The sequence below is a fragment of the Ovis aries genome, chromosome 9 (genome assembly GCF_016772045.2).
Source record: "Ovis aries strain OAR_USU_Benz2616 breed Rambouillet chromosome 9, ARS-UI_Ramb_v3.0, whole genome shotgun sequence".
In the NCBI taxonomy this organism is placed as follows: Eukaryota; Metazoa; Chordata; class Mammalia; order Artiodactyla; family Bovidae; genus Ovis; species Ovis aries.
The window spans coordinates 60,833,490-60,847,590 of NC_056062.1; positions in this window are offsets into that span (position 1 = coordinate 60,833,490).

Below are 14,101 nucleotides of genomic sequence, written 5' to 3' on the forward strand. Positions count from 1 at the left end.
CTTCCCCTGTATCGTGTGCAGTCATGTGATTTCTCATCCCGTTTACTGGTCTTGTGGATGCAGGATAATCTTTAACTTCCTTTGTGAGAGAACTGAACTGTATATAAATTCCATAGACAAAAAGTGGTGATGCAGACAAAAGGCAAATTTGATGTTAAAATAGAATGTATGCTGTTGGCGGGATTTTAAAATGATACAGCCATTATGGAAAGCAGTATGAAAGTTCCTCAAAAAATTATAAATAGAAACAACATATGATTTGAGCAATCCCACTCTTGGGTATATGTCCAAAAGAATTAAAATCAGGATCTCAAAGAGATATCTGTTCTCTCATGTTCATTGCAGCATTATTCATAATTGCTAAGATAAGGGCTTCTCTGATGGCTCAGATGGTAAAGAGTCTGCCTGCAATGCAGAAGACCTGGGTTCACTCTGTTGGTTGGAAAGATCTTCTGGAGAAGGGAATAGCTACCTACTCCACTATTTTTGCCTGGTGAATTCCATGGCTAGAAGAGCCTGGTGGGCACAGGGTTGCAAAGCATTGGACCCAGCAGAAGCAACTGAGCATGCATATCAAGCAGATATACAACCTAGGGCAGGTGATTTATTCTGAGTCTCGGTTGCCTTGTTTGAAAATGAGGAATAAGAATACCTGGGACTAATAATATCTGTTTTTCATGCTTTAACGTGAGGGTGAAACACGAAAACACGTATGAACAGACTCAGTGTCCTCATGCAAAACTATAAGATAAGTTAGGAAATGCTAGTCTTCTTTGAAAATTCTTTGTTCTGTTTAAGGGTGGTAGTAATTGCTAACCATCTAAAGCATTTTTAAAAAGTGCTTGGCTGCTAGGAAATTACTAATTCTTATAAGTCTCTTCCTTTTTGTAAGTAATTCTAAGTCAAATAGTTAATTCTAGTAATCCAATTTGTTGTTGGATTACGTGTCCTGGAGAGAAAAGTAGAAAATCACCTAAATGATATAGCTGATTCACATTGTTGTACAGCAGAAACTAAGACAACATTGTGAAACAATTATGCTCCAGTTAAAAAAAAAACCCTATGATAAACTGTTATGGAAAAGCATTAAAAAAAGAAGGTATATTTAGGTGTAACTGAATTACTTTTCTGTATAACAGGATTAAAAACATTGTAAATCAACTATACTTCAATAAAAATAATTAAGAAAAAAAAAAGTTAGAGGTTGCCGGAGAACACTTTGTTGGCCATTCTGTTCACCTATCCATCCATCCACATTCATCATTTATCCATCCGTCCAGTAGGGACACACGCACACACACACACACAGAGCTCTTTTTCTCTATTTTCTTTACTGGAAGTTATTTCCTTGTGTTAGGTAAGATTTTGAAAGGCTCAGGAAAGAATTTTCGATAAGAGAAATAGCTGGAGAGGCTTTTGAAGGGACACAGAGTTGATTCTGTTCAGTGAAGGAGGGCTTTCTGACAATAGCTATGATGAGACTTGTCCTGATTCCCACCTCTCTCTGGCTTTGAAACCCTGGGCAAATTGCTTAAATTGCTGATCCTCAGCAATCTCCGTCTCATAAATCGGAATCTGGGTAGTAAAGCTATCTGAATGCTGTGGAGAGGGTGAACTGAGCTAGTGTGTGTGTGTGAAGTCCCTGGCAGAGGGATGAATATAGGTGCAGTGTCACTTTGGTACATTGGTTCGGTTCAGTCGCTCAGTCGTGTCCGACTCTGCGACCCCATGAATCGCAGTACACCAGGCCTCCCTGTCCATCACCAACTCCCGGAGTTCACTCAGACTCACATCCATCGAGTCAGTGATGCCATCCAGCCATCTCATCCTCGCTCGTCTCCTTCTCCTCCTGCCCCCAATCCCTCCCAGCATCAGAGTCTTTTCCAATGAGTCAACTCTTCGCATGAGGTGGCCAAAGTACTAGAGCTTCAGCTTTAGCATCATTCCTTCCAAAGAAATCCCAGGGCTGATCTCCTTTAGAATGGACTGGTTGGATCTCCTTGAAGTCCAAGGGACTCTCAAGAGTCTTCTCCAACACCACAGTTCAAAAGCATCAATTCTTCGGTGCTCAGCCTTCTTCACAGTCCAACTCTCACATCCATACATGACCACAGGAAAAACCATAGCCTTGACTAGACGGACCTTAGTCGGCAAAGTAATGTCTCTGCTTTTGAATATACTATCTAGGTTGGTCATAACTTTTCTTCCAAGGAGTAAGCGTCTTTTAATTTCATGGCTGCAGTCACCATCTGCAGTGATTTTGGAGCCCCCCAAAATCAAGCCTGACACGGTGTCCACTGTTTCCCCATCTACTTCCCATGAAGTGATGGGACCGGATGCCATGATCTTCATTTTCTGAATGTTGAGCTTTAAGTCAACTTTTTCACTCTCCTCTTTCACTTTCGTCAATAGGCTTTTTAGTTCCTCTTCACTTTCTGCCATAAGGGCGGTGTCATCTGCATATCTGAGGTTATTGATATTTCTCCCAGCAATCTTGATTCCAGCTTGTGTTTCTTCCAGTCCAGCGTTTCTCATGATGTACTCTACATATAAGTTAAATAAGCAGGGTGACAATATGCAGCCTTGATGCACTCCTTTTCCTATTTGGAACCAGTCTGTTGTTCCATGTCCAGTTGTAACTGTTGCTTCCTGACCTGCATATAGGTTTCTCAAGAGGCAGGTCAGGTAGTCTGGTATTCCCATCTCTTTCAGAATTTTCCACAGTTTATTGTGATCCAACTTTGGTATATATGTATGTCCAAATCTATGTCTGTCTATGTATCCATCTATAAATAAGATTTGAATAAAAATTACTTTAGCCTCTTCAGACAATTATTTATCATCAGTAAAATCCTAAGTTTTAGCATGAATTTGGTAGCAGTGCTTGCTTTTAAGATGGTCATTGAATTTACATAGAATGTGCTTGTATTAATTTAACATAATTGTTGAAAGCAAATAAAATTTATTTTTTTTCATAGTTCTCAAAGGCCCCTAGAAATACATTCTTCAGTTTATGAACAGTCAGTGTTTTGCATATGAGAACACTGAACTAAATTATTTTAAATTCTTCTTTCAGTAATAAGATGCTCCCTTTTTTCCTCAAGGGCCTGAGGTGATAGTGAAGGAAAAAACAAAAAAGAATAAAGTTCTTAGGAAAGTAGGAAATGAGTGTTCTGAGTAACATGTATTCACTGTCATGCTTGTTATCTTGTTTAACACTTAGGACAGTCTCTGAGAGAGGTATTATTATTTTTGTATCTTAAAAATGGCACAATTTGGGGTTTACATTGATAACATAGCTTGCCTTCAGTGAAAGCTAAGGAACTTGTATTTTAGAGAGGGAGACGGAGGAGGGAGGGGACATACGTGAATCTATGGCTGATTCATGTTGCTACATGGCAGACACCAACACAATATTGCAAAGCAGTTATCCTTCAATTAAAAATAAATAAATTTAAATAAAGAGCTTGTATACGATTGATGTGTTTCGTAACTTCACTGTTGCATTTGAAAAAGAAACTTGCATCGTGATCATTCACTCATGAGTTCGAGCAGCAAGTCTTTATTGAGAAGGCACCGTGTGCAAGGCAGGGAGAGAGTGCCAAGGGATGTGCTGGCTCTGTGTTCTGCCTTCCAGAATGCAAACGGAATGGAGGTCTTTAGAACTGCGTGATGTGGTGTCCTCACACAGATGCATTTGCCTTTATGAAATAGAAAGAAGGGATTGATTAACTTTAATAAAATTTTTGTTTTACATTGGAGCATAGTTGATTTACAATGTTGTGTTAGTTTCAGGTGTACAGCAAAGTGATTCAGTTGCACTTATATCCGTTGCTTTTCAAGTTCTTTTCCCATGTAGGTTATACAGAATATTGAGTAGGGTTCCTTGTGCTGTACAGTAGGTCCTTGTTGCTTATCTGTTTTATGTATGTATGTGTATATTTATTTATTTATTTTGGCTGTGCTGAAATAAAGATCCATGCAGCTTGCAAAATCTTAGTTCCCCAACCAGAGATTGAACCATGCACCCTGCGGTGGAAGCTCAGAGTCTTAACCACTGGATGGGCAGGGAAGTTCCTTGGTTATCTATTTTAACTAGGCTCCTCTGTCTGTGGAATTCTCCAGGCAAGAATACTGGAGTAGGTTGCCATTCCCTTCTCCAGGGTATCTTCCTAACCCAGGGATCGAACCTGGGTCTCCTACATTGCAGGAAGATCTTTACTGTCTGAGCCACCAGGGAAGCCCTAGTGTGTATAAGAAGGGACTGATGTATATCATGAAGGATGAGAGATGAAGAATCTGTGAAAGCAGAAAATGACATATTTTACTCAGTCCTGCAAATCTTATCTATAAAAGCACTATCTCCCCAACACTGTTCTATAATGTTGAAGATATCTGTCCTCTTGGCACCACTTTGTCCCTACATAACAGCACTTCATTGTTTTGGGGAACAGCTTCGTTCTCCCCCAACCCTAAAACATCTGCGTGTGATGAGAGCTGGCATGTTCTTACTGGACTCCACGTACTTGACCACAGAAATTGTCCTAGGAAAGACAGCTAGCCCAAACACAGTGTCTCGGCCTCACTTCCTGCCACAGGGAGTAGCCGAAGGCTGGCCATGTGATCAAAGCCCAGAGTCATCCTCTGGGATTTTGCAGCTTGAAACTAAGAGAATAAGGACCCTTTTCTCTCTCATGACAAAACAGGGAGAAGTGAGCCAGGAACTGCTTGCTGGTGGCCTTAGTTTCTCCCTCCTGAGAAAACCAGACTGAAGGAACAAAGCCATGACAGAGAGAAGCAGAAAGTGAAGAAAATGCATTTTAGAGATTTGCCTAAATCTGTGGTCCAGTGGTCAAAACTCTGAGGTTTCAATGCAGAGGGCGCTGGTTCTACCCCTGGTCAGAGAAGAATTACTAAGATCTTACATATCATGTGGCCAGTAAAAGTGAAAGTGAAGTCGCTCAGTTGTGTCTGACTCTTTTCAACCCCATGGACTGTAGCCTACCTCGCTCCTCCATTCATGGGATTTTCCAAGCAACAGTACTGGAGTGGGTTGCCATTTCCTTCTCATAGCTTTTAGAGGAGGATTAATGAAGAAATTATTTGCTCCTTTTCCTTTCAGATTTCTTTTTGATACTCCAAACACACACTCCAAGGAATTTTCCATAATAACAGCTTTCTCCTTCCCCTATCACCCTGCTCTCCATGTTGAATATTTCCCTACTAAGAATGTCCCGTTTGAAAAGTAGCATTGTTCCACATACTACTTTCTCAGGATCCAATTAGTTAGAGCCTGCTGACTGTGGGACTTGCTATGGATAATTTTAATGTATGACTTTGTGTTTATTTGCACTATGGGATCAGAAAATAAGCAGTTAGAAGATGTTTGCCCTTGAAACACATGTTAGAGAATTAACTGCTGGTTTGAGATGTTATCTGCCACATTGGAGCCCCAAACACATTTTATACCTGAGTTAAGTCTCTGAAAACAGGGTTTTGGTCACTGAAGCGCTGACCTGATGTTATCTCTGATAATATGCAGACAAGCCCAGCTCTCTGAGCAGAGTGAATTTACAGACCTCAGCGCAAAGAGCTGGGAGATAGTGGAAAGTTAGAAGAAACATTCTTTTAGGCACATCCGTGTCCACGCCCTCACTTGTATGAAGTAGTTGCATGGAGTCGTTTCCTTTTTTTTTTTTTTCCCTTTTGAGCCTGTTCTTCTTTTAACATCTTAATCTGAAAATTATACCATTCAAAATAAAATTCAGAAATCTATTCACCAAAACAGCAACACAGAGCCGTGATTGATGAGAAATCCGAAGGCCTATGTTTTGGTTGCAAAGTTTAATTCTAGGACTTTACTTTTATTTTATTTTTTACAACTTGTGTTTTTACTTCTTTTCCTTTCTCGCAGCTCTCCCCCCCTCAAAACTAAATTATATCTTAGGATTTTGAAATAGCTTCAAAGTGAGAGCCTGTGTTATTTAAAAAAAAAATAACTCCATCTTCTTTCTCTGAAGGTGGGGTGTTCAAGTTTATTTCAGGTTTTGAGGTGGGACACACCTCCGGGCCACAGGAGGGAAGATGCCCAACCGTCTCGGCAGTTGTATCCCTCCTTTTTGTTGTTTTGTAGATGTCCACTAGGACCCCGAGCTCTACTTCCCCTTCCCCATCGTAAGAACATGTGTTACCAGTGATAAGAGAACAGACTCTGTATGATTTCAATACCTTTAGACCATGAAATTTCTGCACCTTGTTTTATGCGCCTGGATATGTCCCAGTGTCTCCTGGTTTATAGTCTATGGGAACTTGACTAGAATTTGTACCTTGCTTTTATGTGAAAATTGTATAAATCTTAACTGTGTTGAATTACTTCATAGAGGTTTCCAGGTCTACTATATCCTTCTACGTTTCTGTCTGTTCATTCTATTAATTTTTGAGAGTTTGATACTTAAACTCCAACTAAAAATCTTAATTTATCTACTTACAAAATTAATTGTAATGCATAGTGGAACTGGGCTTTCCTGGTAGCTCAGACAGTAAAGAATCTGCCTGCAACGCAGGAGACCTGGGTTTGATCCCTGGGTCAGGAAGATCCCCTGGAGAAAGGAATGGCAACCCACTCCAGTATTCTTGCCTGGAGATCCCATAGACAGAGGAATCTGGTGAGCTACAGTCCATGGGGTTGCAGAGCTGAACACACCTGAGCAACTAATATCATAGTGGACCTATATGTAATTTTGTTCTATATTTTTCAAGTCTCCTGTTCGTGTGTTTTAATACTTTCATAATTGAAAAAAATAAAGTTTACAACTTATTCAGTGGGAAAAAAAAGAGCATGTGTTACTTTTATTCAACAGGACATATTGATCGGCCACAAGTGTGTGGTATCCGCTGCCTTTGTGTATTTTCATTAGCTTCAGTATTTTCACTCTGAATGGACATCTCTGTGACAGACACTTGCCACTCCCTGGGGACTGCCTGACAGGTTGGAAGAATCCTGCCTCACTCCTGACCCAAAGTGCTCCTCTCCTTGCTTCCCTGATGCCCACTGGAATTTTGCATCTTATGAGCCAGTCCAGCAGAAGCACCAACCAGCACCTCAGGCCTGGCAGCTGGCCAGAGGGGCTGAAGCCGGGCATGGCAGACACTCGGTTCCTTGGCAGCCACTTCCCACAGAGGGAAGGACAGCAACCACCAGCCTCCAAATGGGATTGTCCAAACAAATAAACAAACAAACAAACAAAAAATGCCAAATACAAACACAAGTGAAAGAAACCACACACACTCAGAAAGACACAAAGCGAAGACTCAAGAACGCCGCTGTCTGGGGCTTTCACCAGCCATGCGCCTGGTGTCCCAGAGAGCTGATGGGGAGGACGGGTGGTTTTGGGATTCCTGTGGTCTGAATCCACACCCTCATCACCAAGATGTGCCTGGAAAAAAGTGGTCACGGTACAGACCTCTGATTTATTTCCTGATAAAATAACCTTTACTCTCCGAGGCTAAATGTCCCTTCCCAGCTTTCAGAGAACCAGTCTTTATTCTTGTCCACCAAAGCCTTCTGCAAATTAGGTCATTCCGTCTGTGTCTGAGGACTCAGCTCCCACCCTGCCTGCCAACACTGCAGTGCTTTCTTCTACGTGCTTCCCAGGCTCCGCCAAATGTCGACGTGGAGGATGGTCACAAGCAATTAGAGAACTTCTTTAGGAGGAGGGAATGAGTTGCCATTTGGAGCCATCAGCAACAGCAAACCCCGCCCCCGCCCTTGTTCGCCATTGGAAATGGGTAGATTTTGATATGACATCACCTTCCTACCCAGTTCTCCACCTATTTTCATTTCTTTTAGGGAATATTTCACATCTAATTGGAAGCCTGTCCTGAATTATCTTGAAGCCTCAAAAGGTGGCTGGGGCTGGCTGGACCTCACAGTGCATTCCTGACCTCTCTTGTCATGTCAACACCCTTTAAATTAATGCTACTTACTTTCTCGTTGCAGGCATATTCCACATCTCACGAAAGGGGTGGAGATGGAAATTTCACTTGGGCAATGAAAAGTGTAGATGGTTTCAGTCCTTTATTGTGTCAGTTTAACCAAGTATAGAAACTTTAAGTATTACCATTGGGCCAGACATCTCTAACGACACCAGAGTATTTAAGCATAAGTACTTGAAAATGCAAGTTTCTGTGCCTCTTCCCTAAACGCTTAGGCTATTGTCTATCTATCAGTTACAGGAGAAAATTGCTAGTTTTATTATTTTTTAGAATTGAAGTATAGTTGCTCCATAATGTTGTTAGTTTCTACTGTATAGCAAAGTGAATGTCATATATATATACATGTATATATGTTTGTATATATATCTCACCTGTTTCTGGAATTTGCTTCTCATTCAGGTCCCCACAGAGCACTGAGTAGAGCTCCCCGTGCTAAAAAGTAGGTTCTCATTAGTTACCTACCCGGTACATAGCAGTGTATTTTTGTCCATCGGAATCTTCCAATCCATCAATCCATCGCCCCCACCTGCCTTGGTATCCATGTTTGTTCTCTATGTCTGCTTCTATTTCTGCTTTTGCTTTGGTTCGTCTGTACCATTACTCTAGATCCCACGTGTGTGTTAATATATGATTTTTGTTTTTCTCTTTCTGGCTTACTTCATTCTGCATGATAGTCTCTATGTCCATCCATGTCAAAAGTGCCATTTTTGATCTCCTGTGACCTCCTAGGGAGACTGAATCTTGGAGGGCTCTTTCCTAAGTGTTTGTGTAGTGTGGTACACATGTTTGGAAAGGCTAGGGTAAAGGGGAGGATAGATACTAGGACTGGGGTGATGATAGGGATCCTGGGATCAGAAAAGATATGTATCTATATATCTATGTACCATGTATCTATATCTCTTATCTACCTACCTACCTATCTACCTATCTATCTACCTATCTAGTATGGTATCTCAGAGAGGCTTAGGAGAGGAGGTGTGTTGAATGCATGAAGTTGTAGGCTCTGGGACATGTGATGTAAACTCTTTAACCTCTCACCTCCCACCTCTCTCCCTGCTTCCCATGAATTTTGTAGTAAAATTCACATGATTCACTAATATCCCTAGTGGGGGTTGGTTACTTGGCAGGATGTGAAGTGCTGTGAGTTTGGACTGCAGGATGAAGGCTGGTGTTCTCCGGCCCACTCCCTTCTCCTTTGCCTCTGTCTCTGCTCTCCGGCTCCCCGTTCAGCTTCCTCTCTCATCCCCTGTCTCTTTCTCTTCGCTGATTTAGAGGTTCTGGAGCATTAAGTTGCGTTCTTCTTTGTGCTGCATACTTCCTAAAGAGAATATAAATGAAGATCTCATGGCATGTAAGCTCATGTATCATGGACACCTTCACTTGTATTTCTAACAGGAGGGTAATAAATGACAAGAAAGGAGAGGCTAGAAAGGAGAAGGAGAGACTACAAAGAAGAAATGTGGTTAAGTTAGACTTTTCCCCCTCTTTTAAGCAGTTTTTGGAAGGAAATTGGTGGAAAGATGGCCGAGTAGACAGTGGTCGGGCGATTTGTACTATTGTGGAGTTACTCCTGGCAGAGCCAGTATGCTGGAGAAGGAACAGAGCTCAAGCAAGTGTGAGGAAGAGCACTGGGACCTCTGTCCTGCGGTGGCCCTGGGATGTGTCCCTGGCTCCACGTTGGATCACTGTGTGTCCACCAGAGATGCTCTTCGAGAGCTGGCTTTAGTGGGATCTCCCCATGGCTTCAGATAGTACCACAGCTGATCCTGGAGGAACTTCCAAAACAGAATCTGGAGGAGCTTCTAAAAAGAACCTAGAAGAACTTCCAGAATAGAGCCTGAACAAACTTCCAGAACAGACCCCAGGAGAGCTTCCAGAACAGAACTTGGAGGCAAGAGGAGAGGGAGCACTGAGGAGCAAGGAGACAAAAGATGACCTTTGTGGCTTGTCATTTTGCCTCAGGCATCATTAGTTGACATTAGTCTAGGCCCACTGACCACACAGTGATAACCTCTGTGTGCCTTTTTTGGAGGGGGGCCAGGAGAGAATGAGAGTCAGGCCAGCACTGAGAAATCTGGACTCAAAATCCCAACTTTTTTTTTCTTACTAACTGTGTGATCTTGGATCATTTAAGCTCTTGGAGCCTTAGCTTTGTACTATATATTTCTTTCAGTGAAGAGTTTCCATGACCTATTTCATGAAAAAGTGTCTCTGGTTCATAAATGAACATGTAAGTTCTGCCACAGTTTTAATAGGTTTTCACTATGTTAGGTTTTCCCTATGCTGATACAAAAGGAACTCCATGATAACAAATTACTATTACAATTTCATTACCAAAAATATCAGTAAATAATTCTCAGAGCTTTATTAAAGCTGGAAATCTGTATTATTTTTCCCTATGAAGAAAGACTTATTGGCCTGTGTTAGAAAATTGCTACTGCTGAGATTTTTTTTTAATAAAGCACATATTAAAAGAGCATGCTAATTACTACACGCTGAAACTCTGAATCTGTTGTACTTTGAACAAGAGAAATTGCTCAGATGTGCTGTAGAAGCAATCTTTTCTTCTCAATGTAAACAACTCCTGGCTTCAGAGCAGCATTTGGGCTGAATTGCTAAAAGCATCTTTGTTAATTTTTCTCTGCAGAGACATAGTTAATGAGAGCACTGAGGACTGGGGCTTTGACCAGGTCTGATGTTAACCCCACGAGGCTAATTTTGTATCTGAAAGCTCATTTCATTGGGTCCAGAATCTTGGGCCTATATTGGAGTCAAAGATATCACTTTGAGAGCCAGACTTGCTGTTTCCAGAAAACTGATTAAAGGAGAGCTTTAGCTAACACAATCCCCTGGTGGCTCAGAGGGTAAAGCGTCTGCCTGCAGTGCAGGAGACCTGGGTTTGATCCCTGGGTCAGGAAGATCCCCTGGAGAAGGAAATGGCAACCCACTCCAGTACTTTTGCCTGGAAAATCCCATGGACAGAGAGGCCTGGTACAGTACAGTCCATGGGATTCCAAAGAGTCAGACACAACTGAGCGACTTCACTCACTTCACTTAGCATGTTCTGAAAGGTTGGGGGTGGATTCGGAGGTTGTGGCCACTTCATGGCCTTGTTTGGATCTTTTGGGTCTTGTTTGGTCTTAGAAATGTGTGACTTTTTTTTTTTGTTTGTTTGCACAAGCTGGTTTGGAGGAAAATACAAACTCAGTGGCGTTCATTAACATTTTAGTAAGAATTCACTTAGATACATGGCTTGAGAAAGAAGGCCCCTAAGGAATGGGTCAAAGGAGAGATGATGTGGAAGGAGGGTCCCACACCTGGAGAAAAGCTTCAAGGGACAGGTGGGTGCACTCATTGGCCTGAGCACCATCATCACGGGACCCCCTTAAATCCTGGAGCCAGAGAACCTGTGTGCAAGGCACAAATTGCTGCTTTTTCCTAGGAAACTTTAGTAAGACACTTCACTTCTCTGGGACTTAGTTTTCTCATCTGTAAGGTGGAGATACTGTCTCCTCTGTATAACCTTCAGGGCGGTTGAGGACCTCGTAAAATGATTTATATGAAACTGCCTCAAATAATCTAAAGGACTAATCAGGCATGTTACATTTATTTGAATCGTAATAGTGACTGTTGGAAGTGATGAAAAATGGAGTGCTGTTGGAGACAAATCGCTTACTTTACAGTTTTGCTCTGGACTACAGCTTATGAATGCAGAAACTGTCTGCTCAATCCTTATCTATATGGAGAGTTTTATATCATTATGCAGATAAGAGGAGGAAAGTTAAAATGCATGTGCACAGTAGTAAAATGAGTCCATTTGTGGAATATTATTTTATTAAAAATAAATTTAATATATGAGTGGTTTGCTTTATTGCTAGGATATTAAACAACTAGTTTGGGTGATTTTTTTCTACCTCCCACCCCTTCCATGGAATTGATACAGTTTATTTATTTTGGCATGGGGCATACTCAGAAAAAAAATCACATGTGCCTAAGGCTGGCAGATTAGATTGGTCTGGGGTCATTTTCATTTTTCCGCTTTATCCTTCTTTGACTTGGTTGAGATATGGTTGATCTCTGGAGAGTGGGGCCACTACGGAAATAGGACAGACCTGCATCACTGGCTTGGTTCATTTATATCAACCAGATGAACTTTAACTGAGTGAACAAAAAGTACTGAAGACATCTATCTCTTTTGATGATTTGAATATGCACCTTCCTTTTGTTAGAAAGAAAGATCTGCTTTGATTTCCCAGGTGCAGGCAGAGTCATAGCATGTTTGACTAGTACAAATAATATACTCCAACCTCCTCACTTTATGTTTAGGGAAGCTGAGATATAGAAAGATTTAATAACTTGTTCAAGGTCGTGTTGCTGGTCGGTGGCAGAGCTGTAACTATAAGCTGAGTTCTTCCAGTCCTCAGTCAGGGTAACTTCTCTGACCCTCTTCTGCATCTAAGGGTGCAGAAGTGAGAAATATTTTTACCAAACAATTGCCACCTTACAGACTTACATACAAAATATATTTACTGGCTTTGATAATAACAGCTTGTACTTTTCAAAAGACAAGAATCCAGTAGACTTGGTTCTTTGAGGCTAGTCCCAGTCTGTGCCTTTGGAGGAAAAGGAACACATAGTATTCTTGGGTAGAGTAGCTGGTCCTCAGTGGACGCTCAACCAGTGCTTGGAGTTGAGTGTTTGGTCTGTGACAACGCAGGCCAGTGGTGATGCCTGCAGTGAACCCTTACATTAGAATCTCTGGGATGATGGTTAAAAGCACAGATCCTTGGGTTTTATCCCAGTTCTATTGAGTAAAGCTTACAGGGGCTATCACCTAGAAGTATGTACTATTAACACAATTCCTAGGTGATCTTTGTCTCCTAAAAATTATTGCTCTGAGATGTTCTTCATTATAAGTTCCTAAAGCTTCAGACCAATGCATTCCAGATGGACATGTAGTAAGAAAACAGTTCGATTTTTGTTTACATTTTTATATCTGAAAAATTAAGGTGGAAAGAAAGCTTTCCTTACATTTAATACATGGGCTGGCACTGCTTGCTTAGGTCATAGAGTCTCGTTTCATGAGTCACAGATGGCAGTCATGGTGGGAACCTGTCAGTGCATACAGACAGGTGACTTTTATTTGCTTCCCATGTATGGCCACAGAATTCACATTAATGGGGAGTTGCATCAAAGTATTTAATTTAATAAAGTTACATGTACATATACATGCATTTATAGAAAATAAAATGACTTCTATACGTATAATATGAATTTTGTGTGTCAACTTGGCTAGAACATGATGCCCAGTTCTTTGCAGTGATTTTGGGGCCCCCCAAAATCAAGTCTGACGCTGTGTCCACTGTTTCCCCATCTATTTCCCATGAAATGATGGGACCGGATGCCATGATCTTCGTTTTCTGAATGTTGAGCTTTAAGCCAACTTTTTCACTTTCCTCTTTCACTTTCATCAAGAGGCTTTTAGTTCCTCTTCACTTTCTGCCATAAGGGTGGTGTCATCTGCATATCTGAGGGTATTGATATTTCTCCCGGCAATCTTGATTCCAGCTTGTGCTTCTTCCAGCCCAGTGTTTCTCATGATGTACTCTGCATATAAGTTAAATAATCAGGGTCCACAAATTGTGTGAGCCATTTTCTCAAAATAAATCTCTTTCTCTCAATGTATTTTGTTAGTTCTCTGGAAAACCTTGACTAATACAACACAGTAGAAATTTAACATTTTTTATTGAGATGATGAATGCCCATATTTTGTACTGCAGAGTTTCAACAATTATCATATTACAAATTTTTTGTTATCAATTATAAAGATAAATTGCTGTTTGTTTTGTTTTGTTTGTTTTTACTAAGTCATATGAGTTTCAAATTTATATCAAGTTGCCCTCACTAAAATGCTACCAAAGAGATATTTTTGGAAATATATTTGATATGACCCTTTAAATAAGTGTTATTTATTTTGAAAGTAAATAAGAAATAACCTATTTTCAAAATAAATTCTTACCATGGAGTGTTTTAAAGATGCAAGTTTAGAAACTAGATTGTTTTTGGTATGTTTTTGTCTCCAAAATGATTATATGTTTTGTCTACA